Source organism: Vipera berus, assembly GCF_964194415.1.
Source record: "Vipera berus genome assembly, chromosome: 3".
NCBI lineage: Eukaryota > Metazoa > Chordata > Lepidosauria > Squamata > Viperidae > Vipera > Vipera berus.
The window spans coordinates 20,978,466-20,993,845 of record NC_138204.1 but is presented as its reverse complement, the minus strand read 5'-3'; positions in this window follow the sequence as shown (position 1 = coordinate 20,993,845).

The following is a 15,380-nucleotide window of genomic DNA, read 5'->3' as shown; positions in this document are numbered from 1 at the left end:
AATGCTGGGAAAGATTGAGGGCAAGAGAAGAAGGGGACGACAGAGAATGAGGTGGCTGGATGGAGTCACTGAAGCAGTAGGCGTGAGCTTAAATGGACTCCAGAAGATGGTAGAGGACAGGAAGGCCTGGAGGAATGTTGTCCATGGGGTTGCGATGGGTCGGACATGACTTTGCAGCTAACAGCAACAACAACAACTGCTCTTATGTTCACAACTACTCAGCCAACCATCATTGTGGCAATAATAATATACCATATTAAATGGAATATTTTTGATCTGCCTTTCAGCATAATGGCAGTGGTGGCTAAGGGTGAGGAGAGTTGTAGTCCAAGCAACAGCAGATTGAAGAAGCAACCTTCTTGTAGACTTCTATAGTGACTATGCACCAACAGTCTACAAATAAGCAAATTGGTGATAAGGAGGCACAGTAAGAATTTATGTCTTAGATATTGTCATTCTTTGGGTGTCTCTTGCCCACAGTGAGGACTCATTTTTGTTTAGTTCACCAAGATGCCCAATTAAATATTATTGGATGGCATATGCTCTAAAACACATTTTTTTTTCTCTTCCCCAGACCATTAGCAAAGGAGATTAAACTTCTCCTTAGCTGTTCCAGAATAAAGTAGTATTTTCTGTCTTTTCCCAAAACAAATCTTGGTGTATGAACATTCTGCAACATTCATGATCTGTATGATGAGCTCCTATTGGTGAAAAAGCAGCGGGCATACCCCTTCTCCTCCCTTCCCTGAGTACTATTTCATTTTGGCTTGGCCTGTGATGAAAACTCGTTGCCTTGTTTCCATGAAAGCATCTGTCCATGTAAGTCTGAGCTATATCTCACAAAGCACTGTTCAGACACTAGGTGGGTTCCTTATATCAATTAGTATAACAGTCTTCTCGAAGATTAATCACCTAGACTGGTGATTAACATGTACTCAAAAAGCCAGTAGACCAGTTTGTAAAAAAAAAGAAAGAAGAAGAAAAGGGCTTCTAGTAATTAAAAGGGATTTATACAGCCATGCTTTCCAATGTTTTTATTACATTGGAGGGAGGCTGTACCAATTTTCCTGCTTTAATAGCGTTTGGCATGTTGCATGGTATACTTTCAGGTGCAGCCAATGACAGCCACTGGCTGCCAGCACTGTCCATTCCCTTGCAGTGCTTACCATTTGGGATCTTTGGAAGCTGGATGAAACTGATAAGAGTTCTACCAGTTTTCTCTTCCAGCCCAAATGAAAGGGAGACAAATAATTCCATGAACTAGAACATCAACCTCCTGGGTCACACAAAGAAACAGAATATAGGTGCAGAGTACTTGTAACATTGTTGGCCTGTCACTCAGGCAATTGGAAAGGTGGCCAAAGTCTCTTTTCTACATTCACCAAACTTGTCCCATTATACATTGAGGCAGGGTGGCAGGTATGGGGTCTTTAGGATCTGTGAACTTCAACTCCCATAATTCCTGAGCCAGCCATACTGGCTCAAGAATTCTGGGACTTGAAGTCCACAGATCATAAAGGGCCATAGTTGCCCACCCCTGCTTTAAGGAGATTGACTGATGATAGGCTTTCCTGCCAGCTGGTGATCCTGGGTTGTTTCAATATAGTTGATACTTCTGAGCTGGAGATTTTTCTTAGCTTTTTTATTAGATATAAAAAAATATGTTTGCTTCTTTGCCTTTTTGGTAATCATATCTTTTGCAGTGAAAATTCACTTTTCAATGCCACAAAAACTATTCATATGGCTGCTAATACAGCATATCTAGGTAACATTTGTCACAGATAGTAAAATCCCCTTTTACTAAAGTCCCGCAGTATTCAGCTGTGTTTATTTTTGGTAATTAAATATAGTATTAACATTTTATAGTACAACACTATGCAATTTCTTCAGAAATGATCCTTATTTGTTAGTAAGATTAAATATCTATACAGTAGCAATCTTAATGTTATAGAGAAGTAAACCAACATACCAGTTGATTTATTGATAAATCTATGCTTATATTTTGATATAATTTCAATTTTCGTGTTTTAAAAATTGCTTTGCAGAATCCCCATACTGTATTGAAAAGCAATTTAGCATTAAAACACCATCACCCATATTTTTGGAAATGAACTTTTTTATTGTTTTATGTTTTGCTTCTTTGCTAATTTAACTGGTTGGAATCCATTCATTTTTTTAAGAAGAAAGATTTATTTAGAAAAAGGTTGAAACTAAAACAAGCAGAATAAAAATTATATCATCAGAAAGCAACAGAAAATGCAGAACAAAGGAATGAAGTGTTTGAATGATTGTTCTCTCCTTTTAATGTCTATTCTGCAAGAGTAATATAAGAGGACACAATAGAGATAAACAGTGTAGAATTCTCAGTTTTTTTAAAAAAATAAGTTAATTAGATCCTGTTCCCACAAAACATTAGAGACTACGTTCAAGTGATGAAACCAATTGGCAGTGTGTTGACCATAAAGAAAAGGAAGTACTTCACACAAGTATAATTAACTTAAAGAACTTGTTGCCACAGGATGTTGTGATGGCCACTGGCCTAAATAGTTTTTTGAATGGAATTGAGGGGGTGGAGAACCGCATATAGAGTGAATGTCATTAAGAATATTTCCAGACATGGGACCTCTGGCTTGGTTGATTTTTCTTCTTTTCCTTTGTTAAATCCTGTGGGTGTTTTATTCATTAAATTGACAAAAGCACTTTGTGAGCAAGGGCCAATTAGGCAATGCCCAAGGAAACCAATGGGTTAGAGGGCCTTCTAAAATTGAGCAGCAGAAGGCCAGAAGAGAGAGAGAGTTGTTTTGAAAGCTATACAACAGATGGGAAGGAACTTCTCAGGTCTTAGGATTGGACCTTAAGTTGGAGTCTTCCTCAACTCTTTAAAGGTTTAGAATTGTGACTTCTGTAATTCTCAGCCTGATAAATGGTAAACAGATTCTGTTTTAAACATTCACCAACTTTATCACAACCTGGAATTAAGGTGAAACTTCCCAACAGTGAGAACAATTAACCAGTGGAACAGCTTGCCTTCAGAAGTTGTGGGTGTTTCATCACTGGAGGTTTTTAAGAAGAGACTCATAGGGTCTTCTGCTTGAGCAGGGGGTTGGAATAGAAGACTCCAAAGTCCCTTCCTGCTCTATTCTGAATTAAATTGAATTATATTCTTATGCCACTTCTTCCAAAGAACACAGGGTGGTATTCTTGGACATTCTGTCAAACTAAAGTGAAGGTAAATGGCTGGTCCAAGTTCACCAACCAAACATGGATTGGAGATGAGTGGGAAAAGAAATATTCCCCGTAACATGCAAAGTTTACATTTTTGTTTTAAAAAAAATCCTTATAATCCATGAAAGTGTTGAGAGTTTTAATAAAATTAACTCTGGCTAAGTGTAAGATTTCAAGCTGCAACCTAGAATATACATAGAAAGGAGATAAGAATTATCTCTTTGAAATCTTCCTTTACTTAGAGACTAAGCACTGTTTCCTCTGTTGAGTCCGTTCTAGATCAGTGGCTCTTCTGTGATGTATGGAGGTAGCATTCTGAGGAAAATCATTATTATAAATTGCCATTATTATAAATTGCCACCTTGGGGTAGCTGTTATAGTATGGCATTGCTACAGGGCATTGTGAGCAGGGCTAGTTAGTTGGTACAAAACTTCAACCCTTGCCTGGATTTTGAAACCTTGGTTTGCCAGGTGGCGATAGAGCTGTTGTAACATTGCAAAGATATTGACATAGAAAATTGCCAGTCATTTAAATGATGAGAACAATGGTCTTGATATATTAAAGAGCAGCGATAACCTCAAGGAACAGGAGGAAGAATTGCAACAAGGCAATGGTGAGACAAAAGAAACTTGAATCCAAGGTAGAAATGTAGTTTGATAAAGCACCTCAGACTTGACTCTCCCTAGTTCTCATAAAAATGAAGGGGGAAGTTTTCAGACTTGCTGTTACTGTAACCTCATACTATATTTGATGTAGTGATTTAAGGTATCAGGCTAGAAACTGGGAGACTGTGAGTTCTAGTCCCATCTTAGAAACAAAGCCAACTGGGTGACTTTGACCCACTCCCTCATTTTCAGCCTACGAAGGAGGCAATGTCTAACCACTTCCAACAATATTGCCAGGAAAAATGCAGGAATTCTCCAAGCAGTCTCCAGGAGTCAACATTGACTTGAAGGCACACACACAAAAAGCCCACCCTTATAATAAATTACTATTAGCATTCAGGGCTTCAGTTTTCTACTCTAGTCTATTTTGTGTACTGGTTAGACAAAGCAGCCTTATTTGTTATGCTTGGGAGATCCAAAGATGGATGAATTGCCTCATCCATTGCCCTGTTGAATAGCATGACTAATGAAGAAACTTTATCAACTGTTCATAATGTTCAGCAACCCAGGGGAGGGAATTAATCTGTACCAACCTCAGAGCTGGTATAGATTTGTTAAGGGGACTGAAGAACTGGGAGGCCTATGGAGTATTTCTCACCATGAGTCCCAAAGAAGCCCAACTAACTGAGATTATTTTGGGAAAAGAACAGAGAGACAACTATCAGTGGAGGACTAGTGCCACATGGGGCAAGCTTCTCTGGTGAGTGTGCTGGAATTCATCAGCTGACAGGAACCTGATAACAGATGTTAGAGCCGAGCCTTTGAAATTTGACAAAAGCGTCCTTGTAGTCAGGGTTTAATGCTTTGAATGTCAATCTAGACAGAGAACTTCATTAGCTCAGCATGTACTTTTGTTTAGTTAAGGCAGATATCACATTTTCCAAATACTGTTAGCCAGTAAGTTAAATCTGATATCTATATAACAGCCCTCCTTTTCTTCTTTGTTTAATTACATTGCATGTGTTTTTTTTAAAAAAAAAAAAAACTCTGCAGGTTATTGACATATAGCTTCTGGCTCATATTTAAGTGATTTTCCTCGAAGACTCCAAGATCCCTCTCACAGTTATTACTATTGAGCCAGGTACCACCTATACTATACCTGTGCATTTGGGGTTTTTTGCCTAAATGTAGAACCTTACTTTTTTCACCAATGAATTTCATTTTGTTAGATAGCACGCAATGTTCAAGTCTGTCAAGATCCTTCTGTATCTTAAGCCTATCTTCTGGAGTGTTGGCTATTCTTGATGTTGATGTTGTCGGCAAATTTGAGGAGTTCCCAATCTATCCCCTCATCCAAATCATTGATGAAGATGTTGAAGAGCACTGGGTCTAGAACAGAGGCACCCCATTGCATACTCCCTTCATGTAGATGCAGTTCCATTGAAGACCACATGCTGAGTACACCAGTCAGCCAGCTACGAATCCATCTGGTGGTGATGCTGTCTAACCCACATTTTTCTACCTTATCAAGTAGTAGGTTGTGGTCTACTTTATTAAATGCCTTACTGAAGTCCAAGTAAAATAATGATGATGATGATGATGATGATGATGATGATGATGATGATGATGATGATGATGGAAGGTACCTTGGAGGTCATCTAGTCCAACCCCCTGCTCAGGCAGGAAACCCTATACCAGTCTCTTCTTAAAAACTTCCAGTGTTGGAGCATTCACCACTTCTGGAGGCAGGTTGTTCCACTGGTTAATTGTTCTAACTGTCAGGAAGTTTCTCCTTAGTTCCAGGATGCTTCTCTCCTTGATTAGTTTCCAACCGTTTTTGTCCTGCCTTCAGCACTTTGGAGAATAGCTTGACTCCCTCTTCTTTGTGGCAGCCCCTGAGATATTGGAAGACTGCTTTCATGTCACTCCTCACCCTTCTCTTCATTAAAAGAGACATACCCAGTTCCAGCAATTATATCCACAGCATTCCTCTGGTCCACTAATTTTGTCACTTTGTCAAAGAATGCAATAAGATTTGTTTGGCATGATCTGTTTTTGACAAATCTATGTTAGCTTTTGATTATGCCTTTGTTTGCTTCTAGGTGTTCACTGATTTGAATAGCTAAATACAGGTCTCAGATTTCCATTAGGCCACCTTTGGTTACTAACCAGAAGTGAAGTATGAAATCGCATCTCCTCCCGGTCAATATGCAGTAAACAAATAGGAAGTTTATTTATTATTATATTATTATTTATTATAATATTATGTGTGTGTGTTATGTATGGGTATGGGTATGGACCTTTGCAATGTACCCATAGTCACATGATCAAAATTTAGGTGCTTGGAAACTGGTATATATTTATACAGTATATTTACAGTTGTAGCGCCGAAGGTAATGTGACTGCGATTTGAAACTTTTGCAGCCAATTTCCAACTAGTAAAATCTGGGAAAGCTGGACTTGCTTAATAGCCACATGATTCACTTAACAATCGTGGAGATTTATTTAATGACTGTGGCAAAAATGTCCATAAAATTGGGCATAAACTCACTTATCATCCACCTTACTTTGGCCCCAATTATGGTTGTAAGCTGAGGACTACCTGTGATCTATTATATGCCTTTCTTTTTCCAATCTGTTCTATTTGAAATAGCTGTTTGAGAATTGCATGGTTCCCTACCTGTCTAGCAGTGCAATAGGCCTTTTCATCACGGTACCATTTTCCTCAATCCATAGTAGGATAGCATTTTGTGATTCTGGTGCTGGATTATTACCTCCTGGAAAATTAACACTCAAATAAAAGTTAATTTTTAAAGTACACATACTGTAAACAGCCACATGCCGATGAAAAATGTAAAATCAAGCTTAAATATGAGAATTGGAACTTACTAACATAAGTTACTGCAAAAATCAGCATGAGCTCGTGTCTGCTAAGAGAAAGTCAGGTCAAAGAGCATCAAGTAAGTGTTGAAAAAGGAGCAGATCTCTTTCCACCTCCATGAAATGATTCAGAGTGATCCTGGCATGATTGATAACTGGAGTCCAAACTTCTTTTCCTTAGAAAGTTGTGGTCCTTTTTCTCAATATGTGGAAAAGGGAAAACTTGGGTGTCAGCACTGGTGTCCATCAGAAGGTCGGCAGTTTGGCGGGTCGAATCCCGAGTGCCGCGTAACAGAGTGAGCGCCTGTTACTCGTCCCAGCTTCTGCCCACCTAGCAGTTCGAAAGCACGTAAAAATGCAAGTAGAAAAATAGGGACCACTACGGTGGGAAGGTAACAGCGTTCCGTGCGCCTTTGGCGTCTAGTCATGCCGGCCACATGACCACGGAGACGTCCTTGGACAAACGCTGGCTCTTCGGCTATGAAACGGAGATGAGCACCGGCCCCTAGAGTCGGAAACGACTAGCACGCATGTGCGGGGGAACCTTTACCTTTACGATGCTAAACCTTACCATGTGTCAATCACATTCCCAGACAGGGCAGGTAAGATGGGTGCCATTTCCTTTGTGCACTTTCACACCCAGAGAGACTTCAACAAGGACCCCCATTTCTAGGCCGATGGCCATTTGGTGCTGGGTAGGCCACAGAGGAGACTGTTGCTGGGCTGCCACCATTAATCAGTGAGGTTAGCAGTTTATAGATTAAGGTAGCCCCTATGATTATTTTTGATTGGTGCTATTTTGGTTTCATTCTACAGGTAGTCCTCGGCTTACAACAGTTCATTTAGTGACCATTTAAAGTTACATCACTTGATGTAACTTTGTAGTATCCCCATGGTCACATGATCAAAATTCAGACGGTTAGCAATGGACTCACATATATGATGGTTGCAGTGTCCTGGGGTCATGTGATCCCCTTTTGTGACCTTCTGACGAGCAAAGTCAATGGGAAAGTCAGATTCACTTAACAACCGCAACAATTCACTTAACAATTATGGCAAGAAAAGCCGTAAAATGTAAGCAAAACTCACTTAACAAATGTCTTGCTCATAAATTTTGGGCTCAGATGTGATTGTAATTCGAGGACTACCTGTATTACCAACACCACATTGTTCGTAAAAGCTTTTCACTTGGAGAATGAGCACTGGGTTTTTGTTGCGTAACTTGTATATAATCCTTGATATATTTCAGTAAGTTATCAAAGACCGGTAGTGGTTAATGTATTTCTAATCAAAGGATTACCTCAAATTCTTCGTTAAAAGTAGAGGATGAGTCACTGAAGCATTCTAGAAGTGGTTGATCAGCCCTCTTCACAAGAATGATTCAGGAATGCATTAGGAAGAGAAAAATAACTAGAAGGAACTTGCAATTCTAATTATTCTGATGTATCATTCCGATAAATTGCCTTATTATTAAATAAGTCATATTGGCTATTTTGCCTCTCTGTCTGAAAATATCCCATCTGTGGGTTCTTCCTCACAGCTGCCTTAGTATGCATTGCTTTAATTCTTGAGTTGGCAGAAAAAAAATAGGCTGGCATAATTTGCATTACTCCAATGGCTCAGCTATGAGGCTTGGGAGTGACTCTTTTACTACAGTTTTTAATATTTTAATATGTGTAGTTTTTAATATTTTAAGATTTTACAAATAGTTCTCGACTTACAACCATTTGTTTATAGTAACTCTTTGAAGTTACAACAGTACTAAAAAGTGACTTATAACCATTTTTGACACTTACAACCATTGCACCATCCTCATGGTCACATGATCAAAATTCAGAGGCTTGGCAACTGACTCATATTTATGACAGTTGCAATGTCCCAAGGTCATGTGATCACTTTTTCCCACCTTCTGACAAACAAAGTCTATAGGGAAGTCAGATTCTCTTAATAACCGTGTTACTAACTTAACCAATGCAGTGATTCACTTAACAACTGTGGCAAGAAAGGTTGTAAAATAGGGCAATACTCACTTAATAACTGTCTCGCTTAGCAATAGAAATTTTGGGCTCAGTTGTGATCATAAGTCAAGGACTTGTTTTATAAACCTGTAAGTCGCCCAGGGTCATCTTGTAGGGGTGATGAATGGCATAAAAATTTGATAGACAGACAGACAGATGAGAGAGAGAGAGAGAGAGAGAGAGAGAGAGAGAATGATAGATGATAGATAAGATGGAAGGATAGATGGATAGATGGATGGAGATAGATAGATAGATAGATAGATAGATAGATAGATAGATAGATAGATAGATAGATAGATAGATTCTTTTCTCCAACATCACAAGTTGAAGGCATCAATTCTCAGGTGCTCATTCTTCCTTATGGTCTAATTCTCACAGCCATACATTATTTACTGGGAAAACCATAGCTTTAATTATAGAGGGTGACATTGGCAGGGTGACATCTCTTTTTAATATATGCTGTTTAGATTTGCTGTAGCTAGGCATTCATAGAGGGTTACAAAAAGTGACAGAGCAGAGAAAAACATAAATATGGAACTTATATCACCATTTTTAAAAGTTTACTGTTTTTTCTATCTTTATTTTCCTATTTAGAGATCAACTTTTCTCCAAGATACTCAAGATGCCTTGAATTATCTTTATTTTGATTTTCTAAGCTGAGTAGACTGAAAGAGTGTAAGCTCATTTTCTTCAGGTTTTTCTTGACTGCACTGTGAAGTGAGTGAAGGAGTGGAAGGAGTGATACTGATGGCTTAGGAAAAAAATTCTGTGTTCTCCTCATAGTTTCACTGTGTAAAACATCTACAGCCTCTAAATCAAATACTTATTTCCATGTTGAAAGGAAATGCTTCAAAATCAGGCTGCTTTCCAAGATACATAATTTCATGGCTGGATCAAGCCAATATTTTATGCAGTCTAGCCCTCTCTGTCTCCTGCAGTGACCTGCCAAGGGTTCTGGGAAGCTGATAAATAGGACAGGAAAATGGTGTTTGCTATGAATGGCACAGAGGAATTGGATGCCCAGGACACATCAGAACAAGTGTGATGTGCCTAATAAACAAGTTGTTGCTATTTTCTATTAATTTTTGTTTTGTTTTGTTTTGTTCTCACAATATGAAAAGCTGGCTTGCCATTGTAAATATCAGGGGCGGAAAATATGCGGGCAATAAAGCCTGAGGTGATGGATTTCATGCAGACCATTCATTCATTCAGTGACTAAATTTAAACCCTGCTATTTATCCAAGAACTCAAGACATTCTTCACATCTGTCTCTCCTCTAGTTTTATCCTCACAAAAACCACCTTGTGAAGTAAGGTGGGGTGAGAAAGAGTGACTGTCCTAAAGTTTCTCAATCAGCTTCCAAGTTGAGTGTTGGAATCTGAATTTCTCCATCATAGTTCAACCACTGCTTAAAGGTAGATTTAAAGGACCGTATGGACCCAATCATGCATTCTTCTTGATACACAGCATAGATTGGTTTATCACTGCTTTATTCTGATTTTTTTTTCAGTTTCCCAGTCTATCCTGGTTCTTTAGAGTTCCCTGGTGATCCATCTATCCATTCCAACAGGGAGTGACCCCGTTGAGCTTTTAAGTCTAGAAAAGGCAAGTTCAGGTGGTGCCACTTTCTCATGAAGCAACCAAAGCCCCCACAAACAACCTATCCAGTCCTCTAGGAAAATCTCCCTGTCCAAACTTGCTGTGAGGAGAGAATTTATATGTGAAGAGAAATGGAGAAAGTAAGAAATGTCAAAAAGGCAGACTTCTGGAGAAGAAATGATGGACTAAAGATGGTTCTGCAGAAAGCTGACTTGATAATTTCAATGTGATGAAGAACTGGTGAGAAGACTGGGTCTTTGTAATTCCTCTCTGAACAAGGAGAGAACTTGAGATCACCCAGTTGTTCCTTGCAGTCCTTGCAACCAGACCAGATAGAAATCTCTGGTGAATTCAGAGCTCTGGAAGAAAAGGGAATAGCCATCTTGCTCAAACCACAGTCAATGCCTTCAACATTGGGTTCGTGTACTTCTTTTTCTAATCACTTTCAGAAATACATTCAGCTTTATGTATTAACATATAACTTCACACATTGCTCAAAACACAATTCCCTTAATTGTGATTTGTTAATTTTGCTTTAATCCACAACTATCTGAAGTCACATGTCATGTTGTTGTTGTTAGTTGCGAAGTCATGTCTGACCCATCGCGACCCCATGGACAATGTTCCTCCAGGCCTTCCTGTCCTCTACCATCTTCTGGAGTCCATTTAAGCTCATGCCTACTGCTTCAGTGACTCCATCCAGCCACCTCATTCTCTGTCATCTCCTTCTTCTCTTACCCTCAATCTTTCCCAGCATTAGGCTCTTCTCCAGTGAGTCCTTCCTTCTCATTAGGTGGCCAAAGTATCTGAGTTTCATATGTCATGCTAGGCCATAAATCATTGTCTAGAAAACACAGTGACACATTGGACTCAGCCATGGCTTGCTCAAAGTTTGATAACTAAGCTGTACATAATCACAATTCATAGCTTATCAAAGACAGTGGCAGGTTCACCCAATATTCTAATTACTAACCCAACAATTTAAGTGCAATTCGGCCTCTGAATTTGAAATTTCTACAGGTGGTCCTTGACTTATGACCTCAATGTAGCCTAAAATTTCTGATGCTAAGCAAAACATTTTCTAAGTGAGTTTTGCCCCATTTTATGACCTCTGTTGCCATATTTGTTAAGTGAATCACTGCAGTTGTTAATGCAGTTCTTAAATGAAACTGGGTTCGCCATTGACCTTGCTTGTCAGAAGGCCGTAAAAGGTGATCACATGACCCCAGGACACTGCAACTGTCATAAATATGAATCAGTTGCCAAGCATCTGAATTCTGATCACATGACCATGGGGATGCTGCAATGGTCATAAGTGTGAAAGATGGTCATAAGTCACTTTTTTCAATGCTGTTGTAACTTCAACCAGTCACTAAACTGTTGTAAATCAAGGAGTACCTGCATTACAGTTCTTACCTCTTCAGACCAACTGAAAATTTCCAGACTGTTACTTCAGTGTATTGCAAGAGAGTTCTTTTTTCTTTCTTTCATAGAAAATGCTTTCTAACTTTAAAGGAAATGATGTTGGGGTGGGTTTAACAAAAAGCTCCTTCTCCAGGCATTGAATCCAGATGGGTTTCTTGCCAAACAAAGTCCTTTCCAATGGGCAAGAATGTGCTCCTCTGAGCACACTGTGTCCATTTTCAATTTATCATGACAAAGCTAGCTTCAGATATTGCAAGAAAGACAAGCTTGTCTGCTTCACGGTGGCTGCAGGAGAGGTTTATTTTCACTAGAAATTAAATCATGTCCGTACATGTTGTCAGGGAGTCATTTGCCTAACTCTATTAAATACCCCTCTGTGGCCACATGATCATTATCATGAAAGTCAAGAAGTCATTAGGTCCAAGGGTTCCGGCTGTAACTTCTCACTGTTGGCTGTGGCTTCCCTCTGTGCATGCAAAATGATTCTGTTGTATCTTGGACTTTGTCCACCTGCACATCTGAGGCAGTTTCAGGCTGGTTAACCGGGTTCATTTGCTTCAGAAAGAACAGGAGAGGTTTGGGGCAGATGAGCATATTAAATGCAGTAACATGCAGCTTCTCCACTGGAGAGACAATTACTCTCTAAGCAAAGAACTGAAGCTATTTCCTTTACAGCTGCCTCAGAAATGTGTATGAGCTTTGGAACTCTAAAATGCATCAAACAGCAATCCCAAAAATCAAATGTGGCTGAGATCAACAAATTAGAACTCATAGACAGCTTGGACAAGGGATGGCATCTCAGAGAAACTATGTTGAATTGGACCAAAGATCCATTTGTGTTCTGAAGAAGCCATTCATAAACACTAGGAAGTTCACAAATAGAGTGTGAAGGCAATTGGGCACTCTTAAACAATCTTCTCCCAACAATTGAAACTAGAGGTATGCTGCATATTCACATGGAGGACTCCTATTATTTCTTTGGGTAATTGTTATTGATAGACCTTTGTCTAAGTTCATTTTAGACCCTAGCAACTAATGACTAGGTTGGCAAAGCAAACATGCCATTAGCAAAGCAACTGTGTTATCAGTAAGCCTTGAAATATGTCCATAAGAACTGCTTATACAAGATGCTGCTTGCATCTACTTAGCTTGTGATTAGGCAATCCTAACCCTTGCACTCTTCCTGTCTCCTGGAATTCATGACCGGCAGGTGTTCAGATATAGACCTCACCTTACTAGCCCATACGGTAGTAACATATTAGGTCAATATTTCTCCCATAGAAGAGTTCCATCAAGCTCCAAAGTTCATCTTTCTTAAAGCACTCGAATTAGTTTCCATCTGAGATAGCAACTGTCCAGAATTTGTTAGAAGAAAATAAGTAATGTTGCTCAAAGAATATGAACAAGGAATGCTTACCATACAGATAAGTCACAAGCTCTGGCACTGCAAAAGAGCCATGGAATTGCAGGCTACTTTATTATTAAATGTATTCATTAACTTTCCCCTCTGAATTTGTAAGGTGGTAACCAAAAGAACCCAAAAGGAACCCCAAAGAACTTATTTTAACTCCTATGTTCATTGTAAGGGACGCGGTGGCTCAGTGGGTTGGGACGCTGAGCTTTGTCGATCAGAAGGTCGGCAGTTTGGCGGGTCAAATCCCAAGTGCCGTGTAACAGAGTGAGCGCCTGTTACTCGTCCCAGCTTCTGCCAACCTAGCAGTTCGAAAGCACATAAAAATGCAAGTAGAAAAATAGGGACCACTACAGTGGGAAGGTAACAACGTTCTGTGCACCTTTGGCATCTAGTCATGCCAGCCACATGACCACGGAGACGTCCTTGGACAAGCGCTGGCTCTTCGGCTTTCAAATGGAGATGAACACCGGCCCCTAGAGTTGGAAACGACTCGCACGCATGTGCGGGGAAACGTTTACCTTTACCTTTACCTTTATGTTCATTGTTAGCACAATGAAATACTTGGAAAAACAGGTTCATTCCTACATGAAGCATAGCTATCAAAAGTCTGACTGCAGGACATTACTTATTAGTTTTTTTATCAGTCTTATTATGAGCTGTCTTGAGAGACGACAGCGAGACAGCAGGCAGGTTCAAACCAACAGCGTTTATTTGGGCAGAGGTCCCGGCGAAACAATGCTGGGAATCTCTCTTATTTATAGTAAACTGGGATGGCAACAATAACTCTCAAAACCAATAAACAGACAAGAATCTCCCGCCAGAATAGGACGCCCAATAAGCAGGGGGCCGGCTGCGGCTGAGGCGGCTTGTTGCCGGGGCCAGCTGGCAGTTTTGACAGCTCCGGCCGAACTGCGCATGCGCGGCTCTTTGGAGTTTGACAGCTGTCAGTGTACTGCGCATGCGCGGCAGTTTGACAGCTGTCAGAGTCGGCCGGTTTGACAGCTGTCATTGCACTGCGCATGCGCGGCAGTTTGACAGCTGTCAGAATCGGCCGCTCGCCGCGTGTGTGTGGGGGGAATGCCGCGGCAGCCATTTGACGGCTGTCAAACGGCTGCCGGGGATTCCTTATGAATGTGAGGGGTTGTTTGTGTCTGAATATATAACATATTACTTTACAAGTAACTCAAGGCAGCAAACATATATAATACTTATTTTTCTTCCTATTTTCCCCACAACAACCATCTTGTGAGGTGGGTTGGGCGGAGAGAAAGTCATCCAGCTTCCTTTCAAGCTTAAGGCAAGACTAGAAGTCACACTGTTCTAGGCCAGCATCTTCACCACTATTAACCACCTTTTAAAAAAAATGATATTCAGACAAGTCCTTTTATTAAAGACTGAAAAACCTTGGGGGACTTTTTTGCTGAAAATGGGGGAAAAGTGAAATGAATTTACTGGTTAAAAAGGCTTGAATAAAGGAAGAAGGGAATTATGATGTAACTTTAAAGACGGGGAGAGATTATAAATTAATTTGTAATTATTGTAAAAAAGATCAGAAGTCACTTTATATATCTTTTCTTTTTCTATTTGTACTACTTTTCACACTTTTATCTTACTTTATATAGTTTCATGTTTGTCTTTTACTTCTGTGAAAATCTTTAATTAAAATAATAAAACAATAAAAATTGATTTTTCATGATGTGCGTCTTAAAGTTTTCTGTGTTGTCAGACTGAGTTTGTATTCTGCTTTTATAAATGGAACCCCAGTAAGTTATGCTAAATATAGCAAAACTAAAATCTCAATGAACGTCTATAGGGTTTGTCAAGGAATCAAAATGCAGGATGTACCACAAGAGATGTTGTGAAATGAAGGCTCTAAATATGCTACATACAATGTCATACATGAAAAACAGAAACCTTTGCTCTCCTAATTCAGAGAGGGGGAAAGGTGCCTCCGTCTTGGAGAACTGCTTTTATTTCTTTGATTCCGAAGGAAGATCAAGATGCTACTCAAGTAAAAAATTATAGACCGATATCACTTTTAAATACAGATTATAAGATATTTGCTAAGGTGTTGGCTAATAGACTGATGAGGGTTCTGCAACAGGTGATTCATGGGGATCAAACTGGGTTTATCAGTGGTAGGCAAATGAAAAATAATGTGAGGCATATAGTTGATGTGTTAGAGTTTTTGGAAAGGAATAACCAGATCCCTG